Below are 18,553 nucleotides of genomic sequence, written 5' to 3'. Positions count from 1 at the left end.
CAGCGTTGCCGATCACTAGCTCTGTGATCTTGAGCAAGTTGCTCACCTTCTGGGAAGTCATTTTTCTCATCTCTCCATGGGATCTAGCTCCTAGAGTGTCGTGAGGATTAAATGAATGGACTTTTGTTTGGCTCTTCAATATCCACTTGTCTCTCTCCCCATTTGAAAGTAGCCATGCAATTGAGTGAGGATGGCCTGTACTCCAAATCAGGGATAGACCATGATTGATCTGATCACTCAGGATAATCACTGGTGCTATACTGATTGGTTCAGAGATGAGTTACCTCGGCTATGCCAATCAACAGATGGCTGTCTCCTGGTTAATTCAGTTCAGTTCCATCAGAATAAAATTCAGAAATGTTGTCTGATGGTAGGAGGAGGACTCTCGCTTTCTCTCTGTCTTTCTAGTTCTCTCTTTTCCTTCCCCCTTTTGGATATTAATGAGGGATTGTGTGGGCTTAGCTTCTATCAGAAGCCATTTTGCACCCATGAGTAAAATCCAACCTGAGGAAAGCCAACACATGGAATAGGGCAGAGCCAAATTACAGGGAAGCCAAGCCAGACCCTTGATCAAACCTTACCTGACCCAGTAGGATCTGTCCCTGGACTTTTTTTAGCAAAACTTGAGTTGGGCTTCCTGTTACTTAAAACATAAAGTGTTAGCACATTTAAGTGCTCAATAAATGCTAGCAATCAAAACTATTAGTATTATGATCAAGAGGATTACTAATTGAAGTCCAGAAAAGGGTTTGACATTTTCATCAGATGATATGGCAACAACTTTCCCAGTAGTATTCATTTATTTCACAAATTCATCAAACAAATTAATTCAACAAATAATGATTGAGCTCCTACCATGTGACCAGCCTGGTGCTAGGTGCAGGGTGATAGTGGTGAGCAAGACGGAGGTGGTACTGCCAAAGGCACAGACCACTGGCCTAGAAAGCCCCGCTCGGCTCATGCCCACCCCTCTGAGAGGCCTCCTTGTGTGCGTATGTAAAAGGAAACCTTGCAAATGCTAACGTGCATTATGTCAAAGCCCAACAGTAAGGTCCCCATTTGGTTTGCAGCGCAGAGATGGCAGGATCTACGCCTATTTCTTCTGCCTCCGCACACTCCACTCCAGCCAGGGACACCTCCTCACCTTCTGCCTTCCATGCCCTGTCAGAAACTCCAGGAGTTTCCTGCCTGAGGTAGGTGCCACTTTCCTCCTTCTGAGACCTCCCGTCCGTTTTCCTTTACACCTCACTCCACTCCGTTAGTCACTCTGGGTCTCCTAGCTTCTGGCTGCCCCCTCTGCGAGCTGACTGTCACTGGCCTCCCCCTGAGCCTCTGCACTCTTTCAGTTCGCACTCATCTCTACGATTTGCAACCCACTGCTCTGTCCCAGGGGCTCACTTTAAACCTGCGCATATTCCCACTTGCCCATACGTGGCTATCGGGGGCTCTGAGGATGACTCAGTTCTTCTGTCCTTGTGCTCAGACTCCCTATGTCCATCCTGGTTCCTGGCCCTCGGCCTAGACTTGCCTGGTGCCTAAATCAGTTCTCCCACCCATTAACATAATGGAGATGGTGCCCTGTCCTCATTCAAAGCCACCTTGCAAAAAAGAAAGGACATGCTACATCGCTCTCTCTCTCCCCCAGGCTTGCTTTTCCTTTCCTCATGTATATATTTAAAGCGAACAAATAGCATACGGTTAAGGGGAAAACTCCAACAGCATCACGTTTGGTAAACTGGAGAGTGAAAGCTGTCCGTGGCGCCTGGGACCCTCTCCCCAGAGGTAGCCAGGCGACCACGGCTGTGCCGCCTCCACACAAGGGGCTGGTGGGCTCTCCAGGCAGGACCCCTGGATTCAAACCCCAGCGCTACCGTGTATTAGCCAAAGATGTTGAACAATTCAGCAACCCTCCCTGCGCCTTGGTACACTCGTAATAAGGACCTGCTCTTGAGGTTGCTGGCAGGAAAACACTAAAAAATGTCAGTAAAGCACATGGTGAAATGCTTAATAAAAGGAAACTATTATCCACCTCGCTCTTAGTAACAGCCATATAGTGTTCCACAGTGCAGACCTTTTTATTAGAAACCCATGTGGTTTATAGATTCACTGACCAGTTAGTCCACACACATGATTCAATACCGAGAACGAGCATTTGAAGTTGGGGCCACTTGGAAAATCCAGAAGGCGTGGTGCGAGTTTTCTCATTTGGAACCCAGTGACATTGCTTGTCAAAGCTTCCGGGTGTTCACGTGCTGGCTAGAAGGTCCTGTAAGAGGTCATTTTTTAGCAAGGGTCACTTCGTCATTCTTCCAGACATAATATTTTCAAGCCAGATACCATTTCTTCCCTCCAAGGCTCTGTGTCTGGGTGGTCAGCGCCCTGGTGGTGAGCTCTGCTCTGAGCTGAGATTACCGCCGAGGAGAATTAGGGCAGCTTTTCTCTCTGCTCCTGAGCATACTTGCCTGGCAACACTTGGGCATCCTAGCAGGTTAAACAAGTGATCACAAAGTATCTTTGAATAGTTCTCTTTCCTGGAGAAAAAGAAGGGAAAGAAGCAACACAGACCAGATGGATCTAAATTGAACACACTTTTCTTGGCTCTTAATTTCCCTGCCCGGAGCACAAAAGGCTTTTGGCGGCCTCTTGAGACAACTTCCCCAGCAACGCCTGGAGCTTTAACCATTCCCCAGCCCCTAACCGTACCAAGCCTCGCATGGCTTAGCTCCCCACCCACTGCTGAGGTGCACGATCAGAAACCACCTTTTTCCCTGGGAAAATGTCCTGTAAGTGGCACCAACCAACCTTCCCTAATAAAAGAGGCCCCGCAGCAATGGTGACAACCGTGCTCAGCAGAATCTCCATCTGAAGATGCGGAGGAGAATGAGAAAGCCCCCGGATAGCCCCTTGGAAGCTAATTTTCCATCTTCCCCAGTTACGATGCACCTGCTTCTGTTGTCCCTTTTTGTCAGTGAGGCTGTCCCATAGCAATCATGGGGTCAGGGGCAGATCAGTAGGAGGTGGGATTCTCTGACACTGTTTCTTTTCCAGCTCTCGTATCCACTCAGCTGTCAGGTCACGTGTGCTCAGTGATGGGTCTTGCATCCCTCCCAACTTTTGCATCTCCATTGTCTATTTTCTAGTTCAACAAAGTGTATTGGAACTACTGGGGCATTGTTGACACTCAGCTGAAGGCATGATCCTAACAATGCTCCTTACTAATTGTGTCACCTCCAGCAAGTCGCTGAACCTCACTGAGTCTTGGTTTCTCAGCTGTTAAAGGGGGAAAGCAATGCCTAATGCAGTGTCATTGTAGAGATGAAATGACAGCTGTGTTACAAGTGGCCGGTGCTGCTTGAATCATTCTATTTGCTCCCAGTTGTGTGGGTCAGTGATTTGGGCTGGGCTCAGGAGGGCTGATCTCCTGCTGGTGTTAACTGTGCTCACTCATTTGTTGGCTGGTGGTTGGAATGACTGAGGGCTGGGCTCTGCTGGGATGGTTTGGCTTCTCCCTCCACATGGCATCAGACTTAGTGGCCACAGCAGGTGCTAGAAGATAATGGAGCAATACCTTCAAAACAATGAGGGGAAAGGATTTCCATACTGGAATGCCATTCTCGGCCAAATGATGATTGTGATGGGAGGCTAAGGATATTTTAGACGTTGACTATCTGAAGAAATTGACCTTACATACATCCTTCCTTAGAAAGCTACAAGAAGCAAGGAAGACATGGAAACCGGAAAACAGGGTGGGCCAGTTATTAGCTTATTGTCTCAGCTGCAAACCTACACTTCCGTATTCTGCTGTGTGAATCTGGGGCTGAGACTCTGGAAATCCCTTTCATCTGGGCCAGCTGGCTCCCTGCTAAGCTCTATTAATGGGCAGGGGGTTTACTAGAGGGGACTGGAGGGCTGGAGAGGGCAGAAGGGACCTACTCCTTCCTGTTGCCTCCTGTCTGCTACCTGAGAACATCACGCTGCCTCCTCACTGTGGCAGAAACAGTGCCTTCCTGTAGCAATAGCTGAAGCCAGTTTGCAGTTTTTCCCAACACTGGCAGCATCAACTTTGCTGTGCCCCTCAGAGATAACAGCACCAGCTAAGGCCCAGCCTTCACCGTCCCACGCACACAGTTAAACTGGCTGGCGTGGTTTCTGAAACCTGATACACAAGAACTCCAAGGATGATAGTGAAAAGAGATCCCAGGACGTCAGCTATGCATCAGATGGGTGGGTTACTTCAATTGATAGCCCCACTGGGTGACCTTCTTGTCTCCACGTTCTCTGCAGAATGACTTTTCACATTCTTTCACTAAAACTTGGAATCTATTTCTGTACTCCTTGATTCTGGCCTGGCTTTGTGACTTATTCGGCCAATAAAATGTGATGGAAGTCATGGTGAGCCAGTTCCGATCCTAGGATCTAATCTTGGCCTCCTCAAGAGGCCTTGGATATTTCCTTTCTCTCTCCTGAACCCTTGTTTCCACCGTGCTGTCTGGGCTAGCCCACTGGAAGATAAGCCATCATGGGGCATGTCGTCCAGTAGCCAGCTCCCCAGCCCCTGACAAGCAGAGCTGCAGTTAACTCACATGCCGAAGGGAGTCCAGTGGGATCAGGAGGACCATCCAGCAGAATTCGGACCACACTGCCAACCTGCAGAAATGTGAGCTAAATAAATGATTGTTGTTTTTAACCAATAAATTTTAGAGTGATTTGTTATACGGAAATAGCTAACTGATATACAGGCTGAGAGAGCAAACAGTCCACATTGGAGCAGAAGGACTGAAGGCTCATCGATGATTGTATTCAAGAAAAAAGTATTATCGTTAGATAAGCTAATGTGTTTGAATATACTGAGAGAATATTTACATTTCTAGTGGAGAGTTAAGTAGAGATTTACTTCTAGAGTCACAGAAAGCTAGGCAATCTATTATCAAAAAGTTGTCCAAGAAAGAAAATGTAATCACAATGTTCTATTTGTCTCATCGATGAAGAGTATTCACACAGCCATAATAAAGCAAACACTGAACACTGTTGTCACCCAGAATTATGACGTAAGATATGGGGAGGCTCGGAGGAGGGAACTTGTGTGCACATGTGTGACAGAAGGTGAAGAGATGAAACGGGAGCAATCAAAATCCAGTTTCCAGAGTCAGAAGTCGAGAAATAGAGGAGTAATCATGTTAGTCAGAAGCATGGAGATAAATAGGAGAAGAAACAACTACAAGATCGAATGGATGCCTCTAAGGAGTATCAGTGCAGTGGGGTGAGTTGGGGCAAAGGATTTTGGTTTCTTCTTGTAAGCCTTGCGGAACTATTTGATGTGACGTATATATATATATGTATAAATATGTATATATATATATGACAGACAGAAATAAAATTCAAATTTACAAAAATAAATGGACTCGATGGATTTCCTTCTGTGGCAATTGCCAACTCTCTATTTTGAACTTGAATCCCCAGGCTTGGTTTCAGCAGCCCTGTCTTCTCATGATGCTGTTTTAACTGGTGGAAATTCAGATAATATTCATCAGTAGTTCTCATTGTCTCTGATTCTGCCTCCTAAATAGCGGCCACCTCTCCATCCCCATGCCTCTGCAAGAGCTCAGGACTCCATCTCTCACCCGGACCACCGCAGCATCTTCCCAAGTAGTTTCCCAGTCTCTTATCTTTCTTGTTCCCCTCAAATATTCTTCAGTGAGTGCCAGAATGATCTTTCCAAACGAGTCATCTCAGGTCATGGCCCTGTCTAAAGTCCTCTCTTTTTTTTTTTTTGAGGAAGATTAGCCCTGAGCTAACTACTGCCAATCCTCCTCTTTTTGCTGAGGCAGACTGGCCCTAAGCTAACGTCCATGCCCATCTTCCTCTACTTTATACGTGGGACGCCTACCACAGCATGGCTTTTGCCAAGCGGTGCCATGTCCTACCCCGGGATCCAAACTGGTGAACGCTGGGCCGCCGAAGCCGAACATGTGCACTTAACTGCTACGCCACCAGGCCGGCCGCTAAAGTCCTTTCTTGATTGTCCTTTGCCTGTGGGACCAAGCGTAAACTCCTTAGGGTGGCATATATGACTCCTCAGCCTCTGGGCTCTCGTCTTCCCAGCCTCACCTCTGGCCATCTGTCAAGCTTGTCTCCAGCCACAGTGGGCCTCTTCTCACTCCTCATTTTGTCATGTTCTGGTTTTCTGCTAAGTTTTTGCACATGGAATTCCCTCTGGCAGACCCTGTTGACTGCCTATTCAAAAATCACTCTTTCTTTTCTTTTTGCCTACAGAATCCAGGAAATCCCTTGGTGTCAGGGAATGTGGGCCTTGGCTCTGGTTTAGAAGTGGGCGTATAACCCAGTTCTGGCTGACGATTTGTAAGAGGAAGTCAAACTATGGAACATCCGGAAAGATTTTCCCCTCCTGATAAGAAGAAGGTATGCCAGCCCAAACTCTCAACCCCGTGCTCTCCTAGCTCTCTTCTCCAGAAATTGGTTGTAAGCCCTGGACCTGCTGGAGGCCAGAAGGAGAAAGGAAAAGAATGCTGACCTGAACTCAGCCTTCCTGAGCCTCTGCACCAATGATAGAAACCACTGACCACCAGACATTTTGTTCTATAGAAAAATACCCCCTGTTTGTTCATGCCACTCTTGACTGGGCATTCCTTGAAGCTGAAAGCATTTATGCCACATATACCCATCCCTCCCAGCCTGAATTCTACTTGTCCTTCGACTCAGCAAGGTCACTAACTGTACCACGTGGACCAGGTGAAAGAACTCCGTTCTCTGATGCTATGCACTCAGCACGTCTTTAATTAAAGTGTAATGGCTAAACACACCAGCTCAGAAACCACACTGCCTGGGTTCATAGCCCGGCGCTACTATCTGCTAGTAGATAACTTGGGCAAGTTATTTATCCTCTCTGTGCCTCAGTTTCCTCATCTCTTAAATGGGGATAAGGATATTACTAACCTTATCTAACTGTCATAGGGATTAAACGTGTCAATGTTTGTAATGAACTTTATACCTGCCTCCTGATGATCATTCAGTTGATGTCTGCTGTTATCAGCACACGTTTCATCATTCTCTACGGCGGGAGCCTAATAGTCCTCCTCTGTGATGGAGCGCAGTTAATGAAGGCGGAGGTGCCTCTGTCTGGTTTATTGCGTTCTCGGGGATACCTGGCTGAGGGAGACTGCCAGCAAATGTTTACTGAATAAATAAACATAGCACAGAGTGCAAACAGTATACAAAAGGTAAACCAAGTCAAATGTTAACCCAACTGCAAAGGCTTTTTCATATGAAGATGGTGAAAGGAGTTACCAACCAGCATTTAGTGAGTTCTAGAAGCTACTGCAGGAAAAATTCCCATTGTTGGCTCAAAGGACAAAATACTCATGTGCTCAAAAGGCCCCCAGCTCACGAACTTCATTCAGTCAAGAAAAAGTCACAAGGTTGCCTGAAAGACATTCAACAGTCAGCACTGGGCCAATGGTCCTTAAGCACTTTGCCTTGGCCCTGTCCAAATCTGGCCTCCTAAAGATGGAGTCTGTAATCAAAGATAGGAGGTGGGAAGGAATGATGAAACACAGCCCACCCATCCCAGATGACCAGTCCCCCAGTCTCTTTCTTATTTCATCTTGATTTGCCATGCTTTCTCTTGCTGGCAGGTCAACTCCCATCTCTGAGCTTTCAACTCCTCCTCATCCCTCACTTGGGCTGGAACCTCACAACAAAGTTATTCTTTGTAATGCATGTGTGAGTGTGCGTGTAAAAGTAGGGAAGGAAAATCCAGCACAAGAATGATTGCACACAAGTATCTTCCGGTGAGTGTGCAGTTTTACTCCCTCATGGCTGCTGACAGGTAGGACGGGGAAAATACTTCCCGGGTCTTTAAAAAGCTTCTGCATCGATCCTTCGAGAATTTACTTTCTTATCTCTTTCTTTTCCATTCACCCTGAGCAATTATGGCATCTTTCTTTGCAGAAGGTCAGTAATTGGAAAACTGGTTTACGAATCTAGTAACTTTTTCTTCCCTAAAGGATTTTTCTCATCACACAGAAAGCCAAGGGAAAGAGAAGGAAAAAGGGGAAAAATGTGCATTTTAGTGAGGTCTAGAAGGATGGATATTGAATTTCTTTAACATTCTCATTTATTACTTTTCAGGAAGAACTGGAAGAAGGTGCAGGAATTTGATACTTTGGATAACACAGGGCTGAAGCCGCATGAGGGATTTTCCTTTAAAAATGTATTTTAAAAAGATTTGTAGCCTCTGGATCAATCTGACTTTAAACCACCTTTGTGGGAGGATGTCAGCACCAGAGACCACTCGGTAAAGGAAACAACAACAATATTAGCAACAGCCCACATTTATCAGGGGTGGTGCTAAGTACTTTACAGATTACTTCATTCACTCCCAACAAATCCAACAGAACCAGCTAGGTCCTATTATTACCTCATTTTCAAAAAAGGAAACTAAAGCTTAGAGAGGTTAAAAATAACTTGCCTGAGGTCATGGAGCTCGTAAGTAGAGCAGCTAAGACCCCAAACTAGGTCCGACTGCCAAGCCCACGCTCCCAACAATGCGGGAGCTCCCACAGCAGGTGTGCCCAGTGCGAGAAGCCTGACCCATCACAAAATGGCCTCCAGTTTTCTGCAGGCTTCTCCCATCCCCTCTCGGGTTAAGAAGCCTGGCGTGGACTCAAGAGGTAACCACAAACGAAGAGTGGGGGCGGGGCTGCAAAGCACAGCTGAACACGTGACAGGTGGACCAACAGAGTCCAAGACTCAGAGAAGCCTGGGATCCAGCCCACCTTGAGGTCAGCTCCATTTTGACCTTGACCTAGCCATTATTTGGTACCTTGAGCTTCAGCTAGTTTTGACTTGGGTTTCTGTCCCTTGTAATCAAAAAAGTCTTGGTGGGATGATGTTTGTTTTCTTCTTTTTGCTTATATTATTCTAGACTATGATACAAAAAACATTTTAATGTCAAAAATGACAGAATAAAGTTCTAAAGGAAAAAAAATCCGTTGGAAATGTCTTTGACAATGTCACCTTGACTAGCCCATGCGGGGGCACAGTCCACCTTTTTCTCGTAGTATCAGTGAAACCAGGCTTCATGAAACAATGGGATCATTGAACCATGAGTCATCACAGGCAATCACACTCCCCAAATGCTCCCACAGTGGTGAATGACAGAGGGTCTTTCCTTTGTCAGTGCCACCAATCACCCCGACTCTTAGAATGGTCTGGATGTAGCTTCTCATTTGGCCCCAAAGGTGTGCCCAAGTTAATGACTTGGAAAAACATGTCATCATGCATCTAATCTACAGAAATCAGAGAGGGCCCTGCATCAGGCTCTTCCACTGCAGAGGAAGCGTCCACAAATGCTGCACATTTTGACAGTGTTTGCATTTTTCCTCACAACTGTTTAATTAAGTCCTGTGTAAACAGACGGGCTTATTTGTTTGGTCCTAATAGTAGTAAAATTTGGATATTGTACATCTTGACAATTACAAATATTTGTATTTTCTGAGTAATAGTCTTTCCGTTAAAAAAATCCTTTATGCTAAAGGGAAAGCTGATTTAGCCTTTATGGACGCATGCTATGGCTTTTTGTTCCCCTGGCTTTTTCATAGCTGGAGGTATTCACAGATTGCTGGGCATCATTGGGAATAAACCACAGAGCATTGTCACCCTCTGCTCAGAGCTGGGCACATCTTCATATACAGCTCCGTGTCTGAGTCTTGAAGCAGACCTTAAAAAACTGGTCCAGATAAGATGGCTCCAATTCTCAAAAATGTACAATTCCTTTAAATAATAATTCTACATTTAGGAACCTATACTAAGAATCCAAATTAGAGATGTGAGCAAAAACATATATAGATAGATACAGATATACAATGCAGTACTACTTATAGTAAATGTTGGAAAAAATCCAAATGTATAATAGTTGTTTATTAGTTAAATTGTGGTGTATTTATACCATGAAAATCTGTGCAGCAATTAAAAATGATAAGGTAGATTTCATGGCAATGGGACAGAGCTATATCAACAATAAGTGAAAAAAGGCAGATTACAAAAGACTATAAACAGCATGAGCTCAATTTTGTAAAACAAAAACTCTATCTCTATACACATGGAAGTCTAGAAGGCCTTACACCAAAATGTTAATAAGGATATATTTTGGGGTGGTGAAAATATGGAACATTTATTGTTATGTTTTCTTTCAGCTTTTCCAAATTTTCTGTAATGAACATGTATTATCTTTATAATCAGAAAAACAAAATAAAAAGTGAAAACTAATAAAAATACAAAATACAATGGTTTAGAGAAGACAGTAAGATGACATAAGAAATCGAGAGGGTATTCTATTATTTTTAAGTTAGTCATTCAAAAATCCTAAGTGCCTACTGCATGTCAGTGCGAGGAAAGGCTTTAGAAAAGTCAAGCTCTCCTGCCTTTGCAGGGTCTACAATTTAGAACCGCGCTGCCCAATAGAATTTTCTGCAATGACAGAAATGTTCTCCGGACTGTTCAATGCACGTCGCTATTGGGCACTAAGAATGTAGTTAGTGGGACTGAAGAATGGAATTTTACAGTTAATTTTAATTAATTTAAATGTAAGTAGCCACATGCAGCTGGTGGCTTTGGTAGAAGAAAAGACATACGTGGAGATAATTATGCAATGCTCTAGGTGCTAGAGAAGCCCAGAGAACGGAGATATGAACTCTGTTCATAAAAAACCTCTGAGAGGAGATACGTTTTGGGCGATGAGTCTAGAGGTGTAGTTAGGAATTCGTTCTGGAGGGAAGAGCATCTCAGGCAAAGGACTGGATGCCTAGGCATAGTCATGAGCAGACACGGCATGTTTAAGAAAGACAAGACAAAACAAAACAGGACACCAGGCTAAGCTCATGTCCTTTCAAGGAGGATGAGGGGAATAAAACTTGCCCACTAAATTCAGTAAGGTTAAGACCTGCAGAAAGGAGTCACTGTGTTCCATCGCTGAGAGAGTGTGGCACTTCTGGTAGCAACCCTCAAACCCACGGAAACCACTATCTCCTGGGGGGAGGAGCTCTTACTGGGTGTTAAGCACTTCGCTAGAAGCTTTCATACATGTTATCTCATTTAATCCCCACAGAAACCTCATCTGACTGCAAAGGAAAGCAAGGCTCAGAGGATAAGTAACTGCCCAAGAACACACAGCCAGTAAGTGGCTGAACTTGTATTTGAACTCTTGACTCATGTCTAATTCTAAAGCCTATTTTCACTCTATCATGTCCACCCCCCGCAACAGGAAGATGTTTAGACTGAACATAGAAAGACTGAAATAGAATGCAAACCCTAAAAGATGATTTCAAAAGATTTCATGGATCAGTTCTAAGCTCTAATGGTGACATCCCAGGAGACAACTACCATTGAGATTAACTAACTCTGGGTTGTCTGTCAAAGATGGTAGACTGAGCTGGCCATTGTTTGATACTGTCTCATCCTATAGTGAATGTTGCAGATACTAGAAACAATAGTACCCAATTTGGTGCCAGTGTCCATGGCCCCCTAAGCTCAATTTACAAGAGTACCACCAAGTGACAAAATTCTAGGGTCCTGAAACTTATCTATGCTGCCTCGCAGGTCCTACTGGTGTAAAGGGTCTTCAGTTTTCAAAGTCCCACTTCCTAGAGCTTTGTCCTCATCATTGTGTCTTTCTGAACCTTGTTCAGATACGACTCAATAGCCTTGGGTAACTCCATCAACTGCCTATACCGTGAAGCTTCCAGCATCTGTTCTGCTGTACTTGGGAATTCCTGCTAGGTTTGCATGATGTTGAACTCAATTCCCCCCACCCCCCACCAACCAGGACAGCAATAGAAGGCCAGGGGAAAAGGGACATTCAAGACCAAAAAGAGAGAGTCTTCTTTACTAACACTGTAGACATAAAATAGCAATTCTTTTGTACCCCATGTATTAGAAATCTCCCATCTCCAACAATGAATATAAGACCTGACCTGTCTTACAAGGCTGATTTCCCCCAATGTTGACTTTGGGAACATTGAGCAGATGGAAAACACAGAGGACTTAAAAGTGGAAAGAGATTACTAAGTAGTTACACCAAACATACGCAACCAGCAAAGCAGGGCTACCAAAAGAAAGACAAGAAAAAGGAGCAGAGGGAAAAAGTGGAGGTGTTGTTTACCAGAAAAGCATCAATATTGTCATTATGGAAAAATTAGAAATCAGAAAATTTTAGTGTCATTTTAGTTTAAATTACTTTATGGTTTAACGTACGTTATAAAGATAGAGATGGGGGAACAGAGCATCATCATATTTTCCAAAACCGTGTCTCCTAAAGGTCTTGACCAGACACAGTTCCACCGCAGCAGAGCCGGGAGAGAAACACCAGGACTTTAGGACATTAGCCAAATGTTGGTAGCTCAGATCCTTAATTAACTGAATTCACTTTTCTGAGCTCTACTTCTCATAGAAAGACAGGAAAATAGATGTAGCCGTAATACTTCCTAATGAAAGTAGCCTGTTTGGTGAATATACTCATTAATTAAAGTAGTAGGTTCTAGTGCTGCATTTTTTCTTTGAAAAATTGTTTATATATATTTTACATAAATTTATAAATATGACAATTGCAACCATTTTTTAAAAAAATACAGTCTTTTCCTTGTCTTATTTTTTTGCTTACCTCTTGCCCTCTCTCTCCTCTCCACTCCACTCCCACCAATGCCCACACTGCCCACCAGTCATCCTAGGTGCTACTTAATGTGTGTGCTTCCATATGTTACTGGAACACACACACACACACGCACAATGGGATCATATTATACATATTTTAATGCGTCTGACTTTTCTCACTCACTACCTCATGAAAATCTTTCGAAGCTCTAAATCATTCTTTTTAATGCCTACAAATTGTTCCATGCTTTAGATATACTATTGATCTAATGTGGATATTTTTTCCCTAGGCTTTCACTAATCAACTATGCTGTAATAAACATTCTTGCACTGTGCCGTTGTTTCGTTGGGATAGATTCCTAACGGTGGGATTGCTGGATCAAAGGATAGCATAGTTCTTTTTTCCCCTCTCCTTTTTAAAGAAGAGATGCTTTCTGACTTTGTTCCGAATTTGCAAGTGACCTTGAGCACCCACTCCTCCTCTCTGGACCTCTGTTTTCTCACTGGTAAAGCAGGCATGTGGGACTATAGGTGACCTTGAATGTCCTTCGCAGCTTGCTCTAAACTTCTCCGCTTCTGCGCCTGCGCCCACTGCCCTGCGTTTGCTGCAGTGGAGTGAGACTCATCTCTCCTGCTGACTCAGGAACCAGCCTCCTGCCTGTTTGAGTCCCGGGATCCGGGACTGACGTTTTGCACACAGACTAGTTACTCAGAGGAACCACTGATTTCCAAGTGCAGATCCTTCTGAAATGCTACGCTGAAGGAAGCTCGTGGTGATTATTTCAAGTCTCCCTGACACCAGGGTCCAGACGAGAACTGGACAGTGAAGCTAATTACAAAGCTCTAGCTTCTGTCATTTACCTTGAGATTTCCCTTGATCTCAACAAAAGGTGCCTCAGGACACACTCACGGCAGCCTCTGTGTTTGAGCACTTTTTCAGGATGCTCCCAATTTTCTTTTAAGGAAGAGAGATACTTGATTATTGCATGACCAAACTGCTGAATGAGGAGGGAAAATGTTGCACAATGATTACCTTGCGAGGGTTTCTATTCTGTGCATGTCTTCCGATATTAAGCCTTCTGGACTAGGGAGAAAGAACGGTTTTATTTGCTAAATCTGAGGGCTTCCAGGCTGAATAATAACAATCGCTTATTGAAAGCCTACTAGGCAGCTGGCCGCAGTCTAGGCACTTCACACTCATACTCATTTAATGCTCAAACAACCCTTGAGGCAGGTTGATACTTTTACCATCCTCATTTTACAGATGGAGAATTTCCCCCCAAGGTCCTAGAGCTGGGCGGTGGTGTAGTCCGTCTGCAGAGCTCACATTCTTAGCACAAAACAACTGCAGTGGAGCTGGGCAGTAGTGGGCAAGTGGAACAAAAATACCGCATGGCTTCTTGACCATCTTGGCAATGTCACCTGAAACTCACACGGATCCCTCGCATCCATCACCCATAGAAGTTTTAGGTATTCACGCCTTGCATATCAAAATCACCTGAACACCCACAGAGACGCCGACATTACCTCCCATGCAGTGGAGTGGACCCGAGGCAACACAGACCTGGGCTCAAATGCTGGTTCTGCCCGCTGACCTTGGGCAAGTGTCTTTTCGCCTGTCTGTCAGATTGGCCTACAGCTGTTTCTCGCCTGCTGCCCTGAGGACGAGAGGAGGCTGGTGCCAAAAGCGCCAGGCTGACCCCAGAGCAGGCGCTTGTCAAATGTCTGCCTCCCTCCTCTGGCCTCGCCTAGTGCGGAGGGGGGCAGCATCTTGAACGCGCGAGGCCGCCCTCCAGGCCCTCTCCGGCTCGGGTTCCAGTTCGCTCTTGGTGTCTTGGCACAAACACGGGCGTCAGGGCTGACACGGGACGGCCTCTTTTTCAGTAGACTCCCCCGCACCGCCCCCCCCCCCCATACGGCCGGGTAGACACGGTTTTCAAAAATAGCTACTTATTTGCTTATCTGCGGGGGGCGGGATGGGCAGAGTGATCGAGGGCAAAATCAATTACTATTTTTCATCTTTGACAAAGTAATTAAGGCCGTAGTGACTGGCTAATTCCGACCGAATGGCTGCGCGGTGATGGATGCGGATTTACGGCCTCCTCGGCGGCGGCGCGCGGGCCGATTATCACTCCAAACAGGCGGCCGCGGAGGGCGGGGTGGAGGCCCGCGTCCCGAGGACTTGCGCCTTTCCGTCCTTTTTTTTTTTTTTTTTTTTTTTTTAACACTGTGGCTGCATCCTCGGCGTTCCCGAGCGCTGACACCCACCGGAACCGCACGAGAACCGCCCCCTGGCCTCCTGCCCCGCACGCCCGCCCTCGCACCCCTACCCTGCCGCCCGGCTGGCGCCCGCCATCCGCCCCGCGTTGACTTCCCAGCCACTCCTTTAGGCCTCCCCTCTCGGCAGCCTCCCTCCACTCCCCACGCGGCCCCTCCTTTCTAGAATCTTGCGGCTGAAAGTGGGGGGAGGCGGGTAGCCAAAGCAGCGCCTCTGCCCTCCCACCCCCAGGAGCCTTCTCCACGTGTCAACCGCCTCCGAAGGACCTGACGCGCGACGGGCCCCACGCGGGAACCCAAGTGCGCACTTGGCCAGGGAGGGGCTGCAGGCGGAACGTCAGGCCTAGGGGCCGAGCCGGGGCGCGGGGCGTCACTCGTGCCCCGGGCCGCAGCTCTGGGCTGCGGGCGGGATGGCGGTACTCCACCGCCCCAGCGCACTCGTGGCCGATCCCGCCCGGGCTGGCTCATCAGTGCGCCCCGGAACGTCGGTGAGCTGGGTGCACGCTCCACTCGCACCTCTGCGGGGGCGGCTCAAATGCAGACTGTGGAAAGTGGCCAGAGCCTTTCGGAGTCGTGACTGTCTCTTGTAGAAGTCGGCCCAGGGCCTGCAGGGGGAGGCCTGCCCCTACCCAGGAGCGCGCCTCGTGGCGCGGACGTTAGAGGCCGCCGGGCCTGCCCTTTGCAGTTCTCGCATCCTGGTTTGGCTCCTTGGAAACTGGGGTCTGTTTCGGAAGAAGGGCCCGGGAGGCCCCTCGGCTTTCCCCGGGGCTTCCACCGTCCAGGGTGTTTCCCAGCGCTCACCAGGCCGAAGCACGGGCCCCTGCGGGACTCTCGGCCCTGCGTGCTCTCCTGCAGCCGGAGCCCACCACAGTCCCAGCCCCGTCTCCCTTGCTGCCCCCTCCCCGACCTCGCTTGCTTTCTCTCCGAGCGGGCATCCCGAGAGAGCGCGGCTGGCCCCCCCGCGCGACGGCCCTGTGAGAGGCGTTGAGAGAGTCTCCAGGGTTCCAAAGCGACTTTCTGAGCCTCAGTGTCCCCAGCTTCAAAATCGGGAGTTTCTCGAAAGTCGTCGTCAAAGCTAAATGGGCCGATTCACGGAAAGCCCTTGCACAATGGTTCAATGTTGAGAGCTTAATACATGTTAATTCAAAACTACGATAGAAAGCGGCCTGACACCCGTAGGGCGGCTCGTAAGGAAGATCTCTTCGGGGAACCTATCCTCCTTCCATAATAGTGGAGACCGTGGGTTCCCAGCCGGCTGCCCTAACAGGGGCCAGCGGGCGAGCGGCGAGCGGAGGCAGCGGAGCGCGCTCAGGCAGCTCCGGAGCGGCGGGGGGCCTCCACGGCGCCCCGGGCGCCCGCCGCAATCTGCCGCCACAGCCTTGGCCGGCGGCATTGTCCTCCCGCCGCGTGGGGACGGCCCAACCGAGTGCGACGCCGCCGACCCCGAGGCGGTGGGCCGGGCTGCGGGCAGCAGGGAAGGGACGATGCTTGCTCCTCATACCCGAGGCCAGGGGTTCCCCGAACCAGCCTGGCCAGGAAAGAGAGAGGGGCAGCTTTTTGCTATGAATCCCTTTCTAGTCACCAAACTACGCCTTCTTTGTAAAGATGTTTTCCTTTCTTATGATTACTGCCATTGCTTTGTGACAACAGGAAAGTCCATTTTATATCTCCACGGCCACGGCCACCCCCCACCCGCGCTGCAGCATGCTAGAACGACCTCCTGTGGCTTCCCGGGTGTCCAGCCCTGCCGCCTGGTTGCTGGGGATGGTGATTTGCAGGGTCCCTAAGAGCTCGCCTCTCAAATCAGCCCTAGCAGTGGTGGATTTTTATTGAGACGGGTATGAAGAAAAAAATGGGTTTCCTTTGACTTTGAAAGTGACCTAAGAACTAGGTCAGTGTTGGAAATAATTTCTTGTATTTCTCTAAAATATTTTCAGAGGAGCTTAAAAAATACAATGAGAAGAGTCATAATTTTACTCAGAACCTTTCTTAATTGTATTAATAAAGATAAAACAGGAATGCAAATACGAGACCTCAATTTTTAAGGGAGAACCCAGGATCCCCCTAACACTGGCTGTCCTCAGAGTAGGGCTGTGAGAATCGGAGGTCCACCTACATGCAGGTGGGTACACCCTTTATGCAGGACCCGTGCGCATCAGCCATAGCAAAGCCTCTTGCTTTCGGGGTTATATTGCGGAATCCGCTGCCTGCAGATTTGGAGAGGCGGCTACGGGATCTAGTGGAAGAGAAAAACGGAAATATGACAGTAATTTAACTGCTTCCCCTGCGCCCACTTCGGCAGCCCAATCCGCTCTGTTGGCGGCTGCTCCCCGCCTTGGGTGCAGTGGGACGTGTCCCTCCCATGTTTCCCTTAATTAGGAGGAGGCAAACTTCTGTCTTCCCCTCCCTCCGGCTTCGGTTTAGTAATCAGACCCACATGAGCAGCCCCCTCCCGCCCGAGTGACAACTGGCCAGCGTGCTCTCGGCTGTTGTCCCTTTAAAACTCGAATCCAAGGTGGTAATGATTTATCAAACTTGTATTATCAAGAAAATGTCAAACGAAGGGCACCTTGCTTTTCACTGACGCAAACCGGCCTTTCCCAAGGAGATATAGAAAGCGCCTCTCTTGCTGGAACCAAACCCAGTCTTGTCAATAGCTGGTTTCGCTCTCGACCCGATTCAATCTGTTGCCGGTGCCAGACATGGTGAGTCTTTGCTTTTGTTCTTTTAAGAGGACAGGGGGCTAAGCGGGTAGAAAGGGCAGATTCCTTTTGGATATTTCTTTTTGAAATGTTCTGTGTATTTTGGAAGGCGGAAGACAATTCTCCCAGCCGGAGATATTTGTACTTGCGAGCATCACCTGAGGTCAGAAAGACGTTTCCCAGGCTGTCGAGCTGAGAGCGTACCACGCGCTTCTGGGCACTGTCCTAGGTGCTGAAAAGCCAGATGCCGGTACTGAGGCGAGTCGTTGTGGATCTTAGAGGCTATTGAGAGAGAAATGCTGGCTGGAGCCTAAGTACTTAGATTTGGTGCAAATTAAGGAGATCTGATCTGTGCATTTGTGAAAGACGGTTAGACGAGAGGCGTGCAGTTAAGGTGAAGGTAATAAGGTTATTTTTACCGTATAAGAGTAATTATTGGGGCTAATATTTAGGATGCCCTGACGGAAAAACCGCCGCGGGCAGTTCTTTTCATTTGAGCCTCTATTGGGAGAAAGCAAACGAAAATTAGTCGTGGGTTTTGTTCCATAAGCAAGTGTAGGGGCACGAAGGCTATGAGACTCCTGTGGATAGTTATTTCTGGGGGCAGGAGAACCAAAAACAACTTTGCAGGTCCTTTAATATACCTGGGAATCTGGAAGTCAGTGTAGGTTGTGTACGATGAACTTGGTTACTATCTTGTGTTTTAAGTCTGGTTTATTATTGTTGTTTTGGGGTTTTGTGGTGGTGGTGGTCGTTATTTTGGTTGTGATCCTTGTCCCTGCCTTTGATACCTGGCCAGGGGGGCTGCCTTTTGGAGCTGTGGGATTCACACAACCGATTTGGCCTCAAATGCTCGCAGGTGCCAGGGCATCAGCTTTGTGGCCGCAGCTTGTCTATGGCTTATAAAA

The sequence above is a fragment of the Equus quagga genome, chromosome 14 (assembly GCF_021613505.1).
Source record: "Equus quagga isolate Etosha38 chromosome 14, UCLA_HA_Equagga_1.0, whole genome shotgun sequence".
NCBI lineage: Eukaryota > Metazoa > Chordata > Mammalia > Perissodactyla > Equidae > Equus > Equus quagga.
This window is presented reverse-complemented; position numbering follows the sequence as displayed.